Consider the following 18379-nt stretch of genomic DNA (forward strand, 5'->3'; position numbering starts at 1 on the left):
CAGATCATCAAAGCCATCTAGTCATAATGTGATATCATGACTACGTGCAACACCCCACTATCCTGTCTGAGGAGTGAGGCCATGAGGTTTTCAAGTTAAACACTGATCAACTAAACTGTTATTAATTTAATTGAGTCACGGTCAAACATGAATCCGGTTTTCTGACTTTATCAATTAGATGCCATAAGATTATTGGCTGAGAAGATGATCAAGATTCACTGAGTGAAACAACATGAACTCTATAAAATGCATGCTACTGAGAAGACAAATTAAATTCATGACAAATATCATTGCTTACTATTATGTAATCAAAAAGTGAATACAGTCTGTCACCCAGTGCGCTTATGGGCTGAATTGTTATCCCTGAAATTGGATTGAGAAGAAGACACAAGTGAAACTTGCCTGTTCTATCCTGGTTAGACTTGGGTTTGCCTGGGCCTCATTCATAATTTTGCAGGAGCTTCCCGATACAAAGCGTTTCATAAACAGATGACTGATGTATGTACAGCAATGCACAGAGACAATTAGATTAGGCCTCTTGTCCTTTCCCATCTCCTCTTCTCTCCTCCCAAGGCTGGATACTGGTATTGAATTAGCCACATTCACCAGAAGGAGCTACTGAAACCTAACAATATTAACAGGATGCTATCTCAACAATGATCTCAGCTTCAAATGCCATTGCTTACAATAAATATAAGAAGTTCAAGCACAAGCATCATCTTACTGCTCAAGTGTTTCACATCTATTTCCACAAATTAGAAGTGTGCTGCACCACCATGAGTGAAGCCTTCAATTTTGCTTCCGGACACAAACAGCCAACCAAAGCCAGTTTTATTGATTCAAAGATACATAGAATTCGGATCTCAACATATCAGTCATAAGACAAATTCAATACTGAAACAGTATTGATTGAATTAGTCCAAGCCATTTCCTTCCCAAATGCTGTTTGGATTTGAAAACACCTGCACACCCACAAAACAAAACCAGTCACTTTTGCATAATGTCACTGAAGATATTTGTTGTACCAGTGCATAATTCACAATTGTTAAAAAATGTTATAACATAAATAAAAAAATTTAAAAAATGTAAGTATTCTATATTGACTAGAGAGTTTATTGAGGACAATCACTCACTAAATCACCTTCATGGAATGCTGTACTTCTTATTTTATGCTTTACTTTGAAAGTCCAAAATTCATTTTGGAAACAAAGAAGGGTGGAAAGAATGTTCTACAATGAGAGGGACCATTGTTTCTAGCTGGTGTAGCTAGCCACATCCCCATTTCAGGTTTCATATCTGGGACTCTGTCCATCATTCAGCTGTGAAGCTGTTAGGGCTCACTGTATGCCAAGCCCCTTCCAGCACCACCAAAACCAATAAGAAAACCATAATAATATATTAGTTTGCCAGCCAGCCAAATACTGGCACTGCTGTTCAAAGAGAAACCAAAACATCTGCAACCAGCAGAGAGGTGCTGCTTGCAGCTAAAAATGAATGTGGATATCATGCAGAGCTGCTGCAACAGAAATGAGATGTAGCTTCAGATTATACTGATGACTGTAATTTTCGAGGCTACTATCAAGCCCTGGCTGCTGACAAGGCAACCTAGTGCATCCTGTCAACAATCTACTGTCATATCTAGTGCTGTTTTAACTACATTTATGACTCATATTGTCAATAACCCATAACTGCAGTGGCTGACTCATAATCAAATGGCATGTTGTGGGAAGATAGTTTTATGGTTGAATTCCTTTAAATATCAGATGTGTAGCATGAATGACGTTTACACACAGTATTTTAAAAGTACATATATCCAGTACTTGTAACCAGCCTTCAGTAATGAGAGGCACTTTGATGCTATTTCCCTTTTCTCAAGCATTACAGGCAAGCTACTTTATTTAAAATCTTGTTCCAGGAGTGCTTTACTTTCCCAATTGTCAAATGAACAGATGTGAATGGAGCAGTGCCATGTATTTTACCACATGATATCAGCAAAGCCAGCGGATGATTAGCAAAACTACATAGTTCTGCTTTAAAACACATTTTCTGTTATCTTTGGGAAGCATAGACAATGGTGGTCACACTCACTAGCATGAACTACAGCTCTAGGAAAATCCCCACAGTGCTGTCTGTTTGACCTGAAAATCAATTCTTCTTCTTGTGTTTGTCTATGTGTGTGTGTGTGTACTGCCATATCAGCACCACACCCTCCTCTGTCAACTATGATGTCTGACCAGCATCCTGTGGCACTATCACTGAAAGATGGAAACACATGAGATGTGCTGTTGATACTAAATGCAAAATACAACTTGAGGTTAAGAATTTTGATTAAATAACGTATTTCTCTGCGAAGTCACCAAGACTTTTCGAAAATATAGCTGCTTATACATGCAGCTGATTATTTCCATTGAAAATATAGTGATTTTGGCCAGGCATTCTAAAGGAAATGTTTGCCTTTGCCACCTTTCATGTTACAACTCCATTGGTATATACAGTATATTAGTGAATGTTTATATATATATATGTGTGTGTGTGTGTGTGTGTGTGTGTGTGTATAAATTGTATATATACACAAACACACAAATATACATGCAATATATTCACACACGATTCTCTCAAGGTTATATCTGTCACTTTAGCAAAAGAATCACATTGCACAGTTACATTTTAGTTTGTTTAGATGAGCAAGGTTAATATTTGAGATGCTGATTAAGTTTGTAACAGAATATGTAAAGTTCTGGTTTTAAAAAACAGATTTCATTTTTTGGTTTTACCGCGGGTTTCCATTTCAAGAGAGCACAGAGAAATACATTTACCCATGGTAAACACAGTAGAACTTGGGTGTCTTACAAAAGATCATTTAAAAAGGGACAGGAATAGACTTACAAATAATGGGCAATATTTGACACTTGCGTGGTAATATCGTATTAGCAGGTCATTTCCATCTTGTTATAAAGACAACATACTGTATCGCCGCCTGCAGGGCAAAAAACAATGACGTGAGTAACCTTAGATGTTAGAATTTAAAGCCAGACAGTACTTTACGTATTACAGTGCATAACAGGTTAAAGAAATGCTGACTGTATGTGCAATAAGCATTTCATGCATAGCACATTCTGCTAAGCCTTCAATTACACCTGTGCAATAGCCAACAGGTCAGACAGGGGGAGTGACGCAGGAGCACAGAGGGATCTCATTACCTCAAATGCCTTCTGGGAGCTATGGCTGACTGGAGTGGATGGAGCCTCAGGATTTACCTAACAGCATCCAAGTCTCCCCGCTGAGTGTCTTCATTAGCATTTCTTAAGAGGTTTTAGTTCTTGTACCATTCTTTCGCACAACTGATCTGGTGTGTCTTGAACAGCCATTTGCTTTACTCTATTTGGTGTTTATGACTTCCATAGTGCAAATATAATCACATGGATGTACAAAATTTTGTAATGGAATAAAAACAAATGTCAGCTCATAAAAATTGCAAGGCTCCAACTCTACACATAGACAAGCACAGTCATGTGACCCCTCTTATTAAAGTTAAACGTTCTCAAAACCAAAGATAGAGCCTATGATTTCAGCACAACCTCCCACTCAACCTCCTTGCCACATAAAGGAGGTTGTGATCAACTTCCTTTATGTTGTTGTGTCAATATTTTTGTCTGGTAGTGGAAACCAAATTTCCCATTGAGTGGCAATAAAGTCCTGAACTGGTAACAATTATTTAACAAAAAGGAGGATATACTGTGTTACCCTCCAGCAAAGAGGTTATATTCTTGCTGCTGTTTGTGAGCAGGATTACAGAAACTACAAGGAGTATGTTCAGAAAACTTGTTTGGACATCAGCCAAGGAAGAACTTGTTAAATCTGGGAGCAAATGCATTGGATCTATAGCATCTATTCTTTTATTTCTTTTTTTTCAAGTAGATCCCAGAAGAGATCTTTATTCATATAATCAGGATATTGTGATAATATCATACCGTGACTAAATATCATGATATATATATTGTATCGTGAGGTCCTTGTCAATATCCACCCCTAGAAATAAAACAGATTTTACAGGGTCCTACTTCATACTGTGGTCCTATCTTGACTCTGCCTTCTACAACGACACACTACTCCTGCCTCTTAATGGAGACCTTGTCTATGGCAGCTTTACAGTTTGTGCCAAGGCTACAATTAGAATTTTTAAAAAGCCACCCCATATATTTTGCCACTGCAAGCCAAGGAATGTGCAGGAAAGCATCTCTGTTGAAGAGTCAAACAGCAAGGAATGTCTGGAGGCAGCGGCAGCCTTCCTGGAGTTTCTGTGGCTGAGTGGGAAGAGGAGTTTTTGGCCAAGTTGGGTGAGGTTACTCCTACTGAGCATCTGTCTGCAGTGCAGGATTTCTAAATAAACTGACTTGAAGTGACCCAACTTTCTTTTCAGCCCCTCCCAAATTTGAGTCACAGTCTTGTTTAATACCATATACTGTACATAATATACTTTTTTTTCCAGGTATGAGAAATTCATACTGTTTGGGTTAGGGCTATGGATAAATATCAAAGATTAATTAATCCTGATGTTGATATTATTTAAAATAAATGCAACATGATTTGATTTTGTTTAAAAACCTCAATTATCTTTAAGATAAAAACCTTCTAAGTAGCTAGTATGGAGCACAGCCATTTTCACTGCAAACTTGCCCACTGCACCTCTCCTGTTCTCCATTACAGTCAATGAGTCAACATCAACAAAGTGTTCAAACAGTCATGGTCATGTGACCACTTGCCTCAGTGGCCAATCCTAAACAATACATTTGTTCAGACCTGCAAGGTGATATCAAGAGGAGAAAACTGATCCCTTGAGTCAACAAGAAGAGTCACCTGATTACACAAGAGAGGTAAAATGCCACATCAGGCAAGCAATTTGCATAGCAAGAATTGGAGAAATCTTGCGGTGACATCGCTGTCACACTCCCAGTTCTGCATTAACGCTCACAGCTTGACATCTTGAGCCGAGAAACCAGTCCCCCTGAGCTGTGAAAACTGAATGAGCATATATCTTACAACTAAATATGTTAGATCAGACAAATCAGAAGAACAACATGATTTTTTTCCAGACATGTGCTTTATATGATGATTTAGTAAATGTGATGAAAAAACATCTCTTGCCAAAGTACATTTTCTCATTCTTTCTCTGATTAGACATTAAACTTCCCAGTGGTGTTCCTTATATTTTAAAGGTTTTTACTGAGGATTTATATATTTTTAGACTGACAGACAAGGTCAAAATGGATTTTGTTGGCCATTCACAGTATTTTCTGATTTCTGAAGTGATAAAAATGATTAAAAAAAAATGTCATCATTGTGAAACAAGACTTTCTTTTTTAGGAACAAGGAATTTGAATCTAGCATCACCTGATGTTCATATTTCTGTTTTGGAAATGTATGCAACATTTAATTAAATAAAGCCTTATTTGCATTATCAATTATGAAATCTAAGAATTTTTTTTTCACGGGAAATAGTTTAATATGAGTAATCAACGTAAGTTTCATGGTACTCCTGCGTGCTCACTTATTGTTAGACAGTTCCACATCCATGGGGTCATTAACCTTTTACATCTTCACACTTTGTTGCATCACACAGGCTTCGTTCAAAAGAGGAAGACCATTATGTACTGTTCGTTTCACTCTTCACAATAGTGTTTAACTACAAGTCATTCACTTAACGTAGCAAAGTAACTTTCTCAAAAAAGGCTTGTGACCACAAGTTCTGGAATACAGGGTCCTTAAGATTCTGAATGTGTTTTCACAAACAATACGTATCAGTTCTCCAACCAATGGCTTTTTGCAACATATCTTGTCAACCAAAGTTTCAAAATACTGCAGTGTGAAGAGTACAGGTCATTGCATTGAGTTATCCCCATCTGAAAGCTTTTCTACAGTCTAACACCAAACAAACACACAAATTTTCAATGCTCCAAGAGCTGAGAGTGAAGGCCAACCATACCCTGTGTCATATAGTCGACCACACCACACACCATCTCACTTCCTTGGCAACCGTGACTCATTTCCCTAGCAACACTGCAAGGACAGCTTCAAAAAAAAAAACAACAAAAAAAAAAAGGAACCTGAAGCCACTGCACAATTAGTCACAGATGGATGGTAAAATGAAGCAACCATGGATTTTATGTTATGTCAGGACAAATAGTTGAGTTAGGATAAATAAACACGGATGTAAATAACCTAACAATTATTTTTGCTGCACTGACACAACTTGTTCCTTAAACAAACCCTTGAAGTCTGTGAAACAAAGAGGCAAAAAAATGTTTTATTTTCTGTCCTGAACATTTTGAGGGAGTTAAGACTCTACCAACACAATGTAACATGCCTCTACATTTTTTCTGAAATACTTGAAACAATTAGAACATAAGTAACATAACGTTCACATATAATTGGCTTGCTAAACTTCATTAATAGGGGAGCATTCTTTTGTCTCAATATGTTATTTAGTGAAAATGGGCATAATTTCGGTACCTTCATTTAGACAGATAAGTTGTCTCACTTGATCACCATATAGCTAATAGACAGCTTGCTAGATGGAGGCATTTTATTCTCAATTCAAGCTATATTGAAATCAAAATTGACTTGAAATCTTACAGTATGCAGTGTGACTTATGTAGTTCTGCCAGTCAAGCTCAATATTTCACCTTACCACTATTTATTTGATATGTTGCCTACCAACCGTTGAATCATTCATTAATCAGCCAAGCACAAAGAGAGGCTCGTTGAAGCAGGAATGTGCAGCAAACCTTCTTACGCCATGCTGATATTACACAATTCTAAGAACAAACAATAATGCAAGATATATCCATCAGTTGCATATATTTGTGTGCCATCTAAATAATTACTGCCATTATCAGCATCTACTATATTAACACTGATCAGAAAACTATCACAAAATGTTGAGCACATTCCTCTTCATTTCACCAGTAACTACTGTCTACCACAGGTAAGCTGTTTTTCAGTTCTAAAGTGCATTCTGCAAACTCTGCGTCTCAATGGCACTTTTCCAGATGGGGTGCTCTCATAAGCATTACATAATGTCATTGAACCACGATAAGCTCAAAAAATACTGAAATTGTAATGGGAAAAAAAGAGAAAGCACAAGACACCCACACAGCTGCACCATCCATGTTCAAAGTCAAATTCACAGGAGGTATGCATCAGCTCCAGGGTGGTTCAACATTCAACTTGTACCTGCAGCAAAGAGATTAGGTTTTCTCTCAGACCTTTTGGCTTGTTTGTCTGTTAGCAGGACTGTGCAAATACCACCTAACATGGTGGATGGGCGTAAAATGGTCCAAAGAAGAACCCACACTTCTCCTGTTTCCTATTGTGTCTTTTTCATTTGGTGTTGATGGAAGGCTGCTCTCTCTGAGTACCTGTCCGTCAACACTGTCCTAAAATTACTGTGCTGCTTTTTTAATAAATCGCTTCTTCATTAAAATTTATAGAAATGTCACTGTATGATGATAATGGCCAAGATCTTGGCCATGATGCCCATCTCTATGGTGAAGTGTGGGCCAAGGAAGAGCCCATTCAATTAAAATCCATTTAACAGAGGCCTTGACATTGTTTCATTCTGCTGAGTCCTTCTAGTTTCATCAGTATCCATATGACCTAGCACAAGCCAAACATGACCAACAATCCATGATTTCATATCAGTGTATAATAAGCATATTCTACATGATACAGCAGTCTCAATGTGTGATTGACTTACAAAGTACTTATAAATAAATGATTAACACTGGGTTTTTGTTTACACTAAAATACAGTTAAATTGCCAAACTGCTGACTGAAGGCACACAGCAATTGCTGTTGAAAAGGACTATGGGTGGGGAAGGTTCTTCGGAAATGAAGCAATATAATAGAAAACAAAGTGAAGAGGCATTTCTAATGTAACTCCTTTTAGCAGCCCTGATCCTCTCCGAATGGCAGAAGTAAAAGCGGGCACAGCCTTTTATGGCCCCTCAAGAGCTTTCCCAAGAAAGATACATTAGCGGTCTTGAACAAGTACGAAATTAGAGGTTCAGATGTCAACAGAGCATACACTGAAAATGCAACACTTATGTTAATATCCCAACTGTATATGGACACATCTAGTGATACAGTGCTAAATTTCTTGAAGCATGAGTATCCACTGCTTGCTAAAAAGCTGTAAAGCAGTGTTTATTTTCAGTATGTGGTTTCATTTAAAATCTTTTCTTTTTATGTCTCCAAAATTTGAAGCACATGCTTTTTGCACCAAACAAATTTCAGAAAATGTTGACAGCAATTGAACATGTTAAGCAGTCACATTGATACAATGCATTTAGTCAAACTATGTTTAAAAAAAAACCCAATACACTGATATTATTGTGAGTGAGTTCTGCATTCAACGACTGTTGATTATATGGAGCAACTGGTGTCGACATCTCCTGAGCCCAATGCAGAAAACCAGAAACACAAAAGACAGACTGTGGAAAATGAAATCATAACCACCACTTGGGTGCCCTTGAGCTAGGCCCTTAGTTCCGACTGCTGCAGTGCAGCTGCTCAGTGACGAGCAGATTAGACAGGTAGGACTGGGCAACTTCCAAGTTCAAATACGCAACTGTGTGAATGATCAGGGCACTCCTGTAAAAGAGAGAATCAGTATAACTGCACACCTTGCAGTGACATCACCTGGAGATACACCCATGGAAAGACAAATGTGTCAAATAAAGAGAGGACAGCAGTGGAGAATGAGGGCTGAGAATGAGCTTCTTCTAAGAGTGGGAATGATTCCCACTAATACTTACGCTATAATCAATATTCTGGTGTAGTGACCACAATCATCAAATATTTCCAAAAAGGGCTTATTTGATTACACACAAATCACTTTCTCTGCAGCAGAGTTCCTGTTGTTCCTTCCTTGGTTTGACCTACATTTGGTTTTTAATCATTAAAAGTGTCGTTCTATGACTCCTGTCATGGATAACAACAAATCCTCTTTTTTACTTACACTACTATGAAATTTAATACAAATTCAGTAACAGCCATAAATCTACTCCAACACATCATGTGGTTCAGTGTAGTTCTAAAGCATTTAAAAACACAAGATAAAAAGATAGTGTGCTTTTACACTAATGTTCACCTCACAATTCCATTTCCACCTCACCCTGCATGTTGGTTCACATTCAAGTGTTACTGTGCTATAGTACCATGAAAATGCTCATGTTACATGTCACATGTTGCTGATTTTGATAGCATAAATCTGTGTGTATGCCAGTCCTGTCTGTCAAACAGCCAATAAGCAGATAAGATGTTGAATGAACAAAAAAAAAAAAAAAAAATTCCAACATTAAAAAAGAAAAGAAACACCTGCTCATTCCACTGGAATGTTTAAACACTGAGATTGAGTCTCCAGCAGATTTGATGACGTCAATGACAGTAACCTTTGAACCTTGAGGGACTTTAGAGAACCCAGTAACAGCGGTGTCCTGCTTGTATTCATTATTTGGGTACAGTGGGGAAGCTTCCTACAAGTTCAAAACACAATATGGGGGAAATCCTGGGAGTGAAAGATGGGGGGGGGCATTGACCAAGTAAAGGTCATCCCCACCCTTTACTATAGCCACACATGCTTAGATCAGTAGGCACTGAGAAGAGATTAGGTTTGCTTTAAATAGATCCAACAGCAACAACATAAGCAGAGTAGAAACAATCCAGACTTTGGTGGCTGTCACTAAACAGCCTGAATCATTGACCAATGATCTCACAGCCAGTGTTTTGGGTCTAATATATTATTAACCCATAATTATGTATATTTAGGCATGATTACATGACCCTTGCTGTCAAGAGTGAATGTGTCACAAACATTTCGGAAAGCACGTCTGATACTGAGGGAACGTTTTCTTTAAACCCAGAATCACAAAAACACACAGGTGGTATAGAACGACACTCATAGCGCAGCTGTGTGGAGGAAGGTTTAGTGCTGATCTCTGGAAAGGAGCACCAGAGCTGAAGTTAATGAGACCAGCTAGTACCCACAGTGTGCTCAGGGATAAGCACACTGTCCAGGTACCCTCCTCATTTCAGGAGACCATGCTTGAAAGTGCAGGGTAAGGGAAGGAGGGGAGAGACTGGGGTAATCGTCTGGGTAATACATTGCTAGAAGCATTTGAGAACCATTATATAGAGTTACAACTGCACTCTATTATATAGGCTTACTTGTGCCTACTTGAACTGATAAAACAGAACAATTTATTATTTCAAGCCAAAAATAAAAAAAACACACAAAAAACAACAGTGTAAAAACATTGATATAAGGGCAAAATGCCCACGAAAGGAAATGAAAACTGCATAAATCCAAAGAAATCACATTATAATCAACTATCAGCAACTGCTTCAATTACACATGATTCTGTTCAATGACTAACTTTCTTCAATAACTGCTGAATTAAAAAGGCATTATGCCATGGTCTGGGTGAAAACGCAAATCTGTTTGGCCACAAATTGTCCATCAGAGACTCTGATTGACATGAAAATATATATTAATGGTCCAATGTTTTTCTTCTTAACAAGTGACCATTGTATAGGTGGAATAATGCCCTTTGAGGTGTCCATAATCAGAAATTAATGGAGTCTGCAGAGGCAACCGTCCCCGTCGTCCACTAAAGAGGCACCTCCTCTGGCCCTTACATGGTAACTGAGGACCCAGATAATGGCTGAGAGGTATTGGCCAAAAAAATGAGGGGAACCAGTGATATAAAAATTGCTGTGTGAAGCCAGTGTTTTGGACTGCATTCTGCATAACTGCTGCACAAATCACATATCTTAGTATGACTTTATATAACTGACTGGATTGAATGCTGAGTGTTATTGGAAGAGAGGAAGCTGAGAAACAAGGCAGACACTGAAAGTAGCACAAGAGTTGTGTGTGTGTGTGTGTGTGTGTGTGTCAGTAAACAAATGGTGGTAACCCTACTTCTAAAGAAAAATGACACAGAAGTCACATTCACATTTCCTCTGGAGGTTCCCCATACTTCCTGAGAAGGTCCTCCTCAGTGTCAAGTGTAGGTCGACACTATGTATATGCAGAACTATAACAAAATCTCATGCATTTTAAGTTGTGCCCTTGTACTGGTGTCACAGTACTCAACCCAAACTGAGACATACCCAAATTCCTTCTAATCTACAAGGTATCACTAATCTAATCCCTAATCTAACAAAATGCAATATGTGGAAAACTACATGAAAAAATTAGGTACAAATTTTATTTAAGTGATAATGTATGAAAGAATCAACCAGCAGTAATGTTCACTTGTGCAGATTAGAAGTGCAAATCCTTCAATGGAGCAGGGCAGGTGCAAACCCATGTGACACAGACACAGGAAATGGCTATTCAGTGGACAGTCTCACTTTTTAACTGTTTCTGGATGAATGTGTGTTTGTTCGCACGAACGGGTTTCAGCATCCTGATCATTTACATCAAACAGTCAGGACATGCAGAAGGTGTAAGTACTGCAATAGGTGAAGTCTTACATGAGCAGAAGCCTGACACTAAAGTCAGACCAAATATGCCACTGCAAGGGGAACTGCTGGCTCTCTCATTCATTTGAAATGGGCTATTGACATTTGGCTGAGGGCAGCACGGTGGAGCAGTGGTTAGCACTGTTGCCTCACAGCAAGAAGGTTCCAGGTTCCAGCCCTGGCTCGAGCATGGGGTCTTTCCGTGTGTTGCATGTTCTCCCTGTGCCTGCGTGGGTTCTGTCTGGGTACTCCAGCTTCCTCCCACAGTCCAAAGACATGCAAGTGGGCGTAAGATTAATGGGATTCTCTAATTTGACCATAGAGCGTGTGGCTGTGAGAGCAAATGGCTGTCTGTCAACATGTGTTGGCCCTGCAACGGCCCCATGACCCTTAACAGGATAAGCAGTAGAAAATGGATGGATGGATGGACGGATGGACTTGTAGTTGCAGCAGTTGGCTGCACAGCCAAAAAAATTTGAACCAGACACAACTTTTGGAGATCCATTACTTGACATCATGCTGCAGTGGCCAATCACATAAGCCAGAGATCCCGCCAAGGCAGACGCCTTCTGTAGTTTCCAAAGCAACAGACAGATCACCGACTGGTCACTGTTGTCTGGCTTGGAGTCCATACTGCTGAACAGCAATATCACTGTCACTGTTTTTTGGAGTTTGGGGAGAGAAAATTGAGGAGTGGGACCATGTCAGGGTTGAGAATCTTCTTCCTCTCATTTGTTATTTAATGGTAGCTGCTCAAAACTTCACAATACATGGAACGCAAACAGGCCCCAACTGAGGTAGTGTCTGATTCGGTCTGATGTCAGCCTAACATTCATATCAAAAGCCTATCTGACAACAAACATTTCTATTCTACTCATCTGCTCTTTTACAATCACGTAGAGCTGATCTCCCTCTTGTCATGTCTCTGTGTGATTGTGTCTATTCATCTCTCTCTTCCTCTTTGTTGAGACACAACTAAAAAGTATAAGGAATGAATGATTTTTTTTTTTTTAAAGACACAATCCCAAACAGCAGTGATATTATTTCCAATAAATTTCACAACAGTCAATATTACAGGGATCAACCCACATTTGGAATTTCCACAAAGTTGACAGCCAGGAACACCAAATTTTCCAGCATTTAAAATTAGATAAACCTCAGATGTTAAAGTAAAAAATCAAACCCTTCATGGACAAAAGCACCAGTTATTCAGTAACCATGGCCAGCGAGTGGTCAGATGAACAATACAGCAGCACAGACATGATGCCCAAACCAATTCATCTGGACAGCAAATGCATCACTGTTTGTTTTTGAGAATGTGACAAAACAGTAAATATAATACACAAATTAATACTAAACAATGCAATAAGCGGAGTTCTTCATTACCTGTGTATTGCCAATACACTGTAGATATTCAGGTAACAGCATGTAAGCAAACAGAAACAGTATGCAGTAAATCACAGTACTGCATGAAGGTTGATTTCAGTTCAGCAATGATGTGTCTTCTTTCATGTTACGTCTAAACTGTTGGATTTTTTTCCCAGATGTATAAAAACAGCAATCTCCTCTCAGCATTACATATCAGCCACTGAAAAACCCATATCGGTCAACCAGTACTTATATCACCATGGCCTCGGGGAACCTTGTTCTGCTGCCTACATGGTCAGCAGAGGAAGCGAGAGAGGACAGAGGAAAAAGAAATATAAAAAAAAAAAAACTTGGCTTCTGGTTATTGAGAGACTCATCACAAAACAGTACCATAGATCATAGGGTCTCTAGTCTCACTCTAAACAGTACAGATCTGTTCCTGGGGTTCTGTGTGTGCGTGCACATGGGTCTATGCTCCATATAACCCTCAACAGACGTTTTCCTGTCCAAATCCATCAAACTGTGAAATTAATCTAATAACATGCACAGTCACAACAAGATTCCCATCATGTCAGAGTAAGAGCATCACAGTGGATAATTGCACACAAGAGCAAATGGCAATTCCTCTGCCATAATTTAGATTACAGCTTTTCTATGAAAGGTTCTCGGCATCCCAGCAGATTAGTGATCCACTGATCCATGATCAAGAATTCAACCCCAGTGCACTGTGGTCCGCTCTTTATTCTTCTATATGGATGGGTGGAACCACTCTTGCTTTTCACAATTCAATTAGATTACAATTAGGGCACAATTTATCGAAATGTAATTGAAAACTCAAAATGGCCTACAGCAATTTTCAAACCATATACATTTGAAATATTTCTCATTGAGAGACCACAATCTTAATTAAGTATTTTTTCGAAAATTGTGCAGCCCTATTGACAACTTTGACACAGCTTTAAACACAGTACTACATTTACATACACTACTCCCTACTGACTATCTTGGGGCGACGACTCCTTCCAGAGAGGACTCTACAGGGAGCTCATCTGCAATATAAAAGTAAAAACCCACCTCTCATTATAGTTCATTATGTTATAATATTATCTAGTGCTCAGCTGGTGACAATTGGTTGTACACTATTTCTACTTTTTGTAACAAATCAACAAATTAATCAGTCAATTAAAATTGCCATTTGCCATTTATTTCAGAATTTATTATTTTCCCCACTCTTAGTCTTACATAACCAATACATTCAGATGACTGACCTTCATCCCTCAAAGTAAATCCCATTTGCACTCCTAAGTGGTTGTTAACCTTACGAAATTCTACAACAAATGCATATGTGCACTAAACTACAGCAGCAGGAATGCATTCAGTCTCTGGGTTTCCATGTTTTTCATTCTCACATTTTTTTGCAAACATAAAACAAGGAATTCAGTTTACACTGCAAACATCAATACCTGTTAGATCTTTTTACTATACATTTGCACAGCTACATAATCTCTTGCTGCTACTTGAGAGAAACCTCTGGATTCCATCTCCATGATCATGCCAGGAAACTACTTAGAAAATTTCCAGTCAAAGAAATGCATAGACAACACATGGAGGCTGTTTTGTGATACAATAGCAAAAAATAGTGTATTTTGCTCGCATGGCATTACTGAAATGATCCATCCGTCCATTTTCTACCGCTTATCCTGTTGAGGGTTGCGGGGACCCTATCCCAGCTGCCTTTGGGTGTGAGGAGGGGTACAACCATCTCAAGGCCAACATATATAGACAGACAACCATTCGCTCTCACAGCCACACACATGGTCAATTTAGAGTATCCATTAACCCAGTCCCCTCTCACATGTCTTTGGATCGCAGAAGAAACCCACACAGAAAGAACCTGTGCCCGAGTCGGAGCTCGAACCCCGGACCTTCTTGAAGTGAGGTGACAGTGCTGACCACTGCACCACCATGCCACTCTAACGAAACGATGTTTTTTCAAAATTAGAAAAAAAAAAAGCAATAGGAGGATGATTTAACTGTAAACATATACCATGTATACTGATCAGCGAAATCCAAACATTATCATCCCTCTGCCTTACATTGGTTTTACAGGTTTAATTCTGCATTCACAGAGGTAAAATCATTACCAACGTGCTAATGTTGCTCAGTGCTGGGAAACATGGGTTGACAACAGGCTGCTCAAATACAACAAAAATCCCATGAGTATTTGAATGATATTGAGATATTGATTAATAACCATGGTTTCTCATTGACTTGTGCTTTCCTGTTTATTGGCTCTCTTTCAAGTCATTCCTATTACAAAATGAGGGAATCTTTGCTGAATATAACGTAACTCAATAATCCTGTTTTCATAAACAGTGGAGGGCAACATTGTCATTTCAAATTTGATTGTGTCCAGCCCTAGTTAACAATGTGAAACTGACACTGACTTCAGGGTCCAAGTGTAGTCCGTTTGATGACTAGATGTTGCTGCAGTGTCAGTCAAATGTTTAACAATGTTGATATACTCGCCTGCTTTATGATTTGAAATCCTACGTATAGATGAGTGTGTTCATGTGTGTATCACACATCTGAAGTGTCTTATTGTTTTCATATCATATTGTTAAAGGACCTCCAACCTGCTGTGTCCTTAATACATCTTTGATTGAAACAAAAAAATCATTCGAATCTGATCTGACAACATGTTACATTTATGAGCTACGTGAAATTCTACTCACTGCCGTCGTATTGGGGGAGATTGCAGATTTCTCCAAATATGGACGATAAAACAATCATATTCTGCATTTTGACCGCAAACATTTACTGTCTGACGCAATCTCATGGCACTCCTCAAACGCTCTATGGTTTCTTCTTTTATTATTAAAAATGGACCACGGCATAATTATGAATGTTACATTATGTAAACATGAACTCTGTCATTTTGTGTAAGACAGATTTCACAAAGGAACCCGCATTGGAGGAAACCAATAATTGGTTTCTGGAATCTTTTTCAGTCACTGCGTTGTGTTTATGTAGGTCTTTTGTAACAAAAGGGTAAAATCATCAGTGAGTGGAATGATAGGGTACAGGGACTCGGTCAGAAGTTACATTGAGCACATGAACATGATGTTCGCGTAAAAGATAGGAGGAGATAAACTCTCTCTTTCACGTCAGAGTCTTAAGACAAGAAACACATATTTTGGTTCAGGTTTAATTGACAGTACACCAAGTTGCTGACAAAATACAACACAAGCTGACCTCCGTCTGGAGCGTCTGTGCTGTCACATCAGAGCGACTCTCTTCCTCAGCGGCGGATTAACCCACATTTTTACACCACAAAAAAACCGAAATGCCCCCCAAAAGTTACAAAAGGATGCCGGGGCAGTCAGGTGAAAACGCGGCATGAGGGGGCAAGGGAAAGTCGATGGCTCAACTGAAAACTCTTAACTAAAGTAAACATATCTCACCACGTCCGAAACATTTCCTCAAAGACCACTTTTAGCAAATAATTCGTGTTTTAACCTTTTTTTTTTTTTTTTTTTGGGCGCAGTAGCCAACCTCTTCTTTGCGCGGTGAAACGACCGTCAGACATGTCAGATTTATAACATTTTTTTTTTTTTACAAGGAGTCTAAATTTTCAGCTCGAAAAAAATTTAAAATATCTTACCTGGTGGCTTTAAAACGACTCAAGAAGATGAATCTCCACGGAGGACCTGCGGGTCTATCGGGAGATGGTTTATCGTGGTATACCAGTCATTCTGCTCCAACCGTCCGTGCGCGTGCCGCTGCTGCTGCTGAGGGGGAAGATGCCCCGCCCCCTGCCTCAAACGCCCACGCGCCTCGTTGCTACTTCGCTAAACGCTACTTTCCATCTCGGATTTCATCACACAGACTCAACGCTCAAGTGTATGAAGAAGTCGTCAAACCCGAAGGAAGTACAACAAGACGCGGTGTAACTGTACTGTTTTGTTTTTTTTTGTTGTTGTTTTGTTTTGTTTTTATTGCATGAATTGTAATAGCTGCGGAGATGGTACAGTTGGGTTAGAAGCCTTCCTGCAGTGAGGAAAGATGGTCAGTGGACATTCAGATGGCACGGCTTGACTTTGCTCTGCTTTTGGAGCAGCATGAGGGACTGGTCATTCATAGAAGAAAAGTGCTGTCTGATTGGTCGGTTTACTTTAACCCCCCCCCCCCCCTTTACCCAATCAGGTTAACACTTTTTCATTAACATTTAATGAGCTGTCCCTCCTGCTGGCATTCCACAGGTCTGTCCACCACCAGAGGAGCGTTGATATACTGCATTTAAACCAATGACACTGTCGCGGAGAGGCGGGGTTGTTTTTAGCACGTCTCCACATCTTAAAGCCAAATTGAAAAGGAAAAAAAAGGGTGCGTGTAAGTGCATGGGTGTGCTTTTCCGTCACGATAACGAGGTAAAACTTGCTCATGGGTGAGGGTGTCGTGGAGCAGCAAGATGGTGTTTATTGCTGGCTAATTGTTGTGAATTCATGTGTGTGATTTGGGATGGACACGTTAACAAGATTTTTGTGTGCTCTAGTGTGATATCCATCAGTTTACATACAGGCAAACAGAAATCAAAATGCAGTATACCAGCTCAAACTGCGTGGATTCAGACTGGTGCGATTGCTCCATCTACAGGTTAACTGTTGTACTGCAATGACAGAGGGGGGATTGACATACTGTGTTGTTATAATTTATAAAATAAAAAATAATAATCTCCCTTCTTAAGTAGACCAGCCACATATTAAAACAAAATTCTCATTGTATGACTAGTAAAATGATTTCTCAAACTTTTCAAAGTAACTTGGTCACTCAACTGTCACTGGAAAAAAAGAAAAAGAAAAAAACCAATGATATAATATAGGTGGCATTTTTGCTGTACCTGAATAAACCTGTCCCCATCCCCCCCACTTCCCACAAACTTACCCTATTTCAAGATATAGGCTCAAAGGGTTAATAATACATATATCCATACTATGTCCATATAATTAATAAAAAAATAAATACATTTAACAAATACAAATGATTTTGTAGTAGGTAAATTACCAAAGGAACAGATTATCACCCACAGTTGTATTGTTACACATTTTTTTTTCAAGTGTAGGATTTTTCAATAAAACCATAATCACCCTTTACTTATTTAAACCGGTAGTCTTAAAGCCTCTACATTGGTGTGGCTGTGCTATTGAGCTGGGTGAGAGAGAAAGACCCGCCCAGTCCTCTATAGGGATGTACGTGAGCATCGGCTCACAAAAGGCTAACCTTTAACGCTATTAAACACTCACAAGAGAGAAAGTAAAAGTAGATGCTGATGATTTGTGTTGGCAATGGGACCCAAAAAAGCTGCGGGCACAAGATGTGTACGATTACATGTCTTCAATCGGTATATCTTGTAAAAAGATCATATGAAAACAATTTCCTCTTACTTGTGTTTTCAGCACTTTTTTTGTTGTTGTTTTTTTCC

Source organism: Aulostomus chinensis, chromosome 2 (assembly GCF_037954235.1).
Source record: "Aulostomus chinensis isolate RoL2024-O1b breed Wild chromosome 2, RoL_Achi_v1.0, whole genome shotgun sequence".
Lineage (NCBI taxonomy): Eukaryota > Metazoa > Chordata > Actinopteri > Syngnathiformes > Aulostomidae > Aulostomus > Aulostomus chinensis.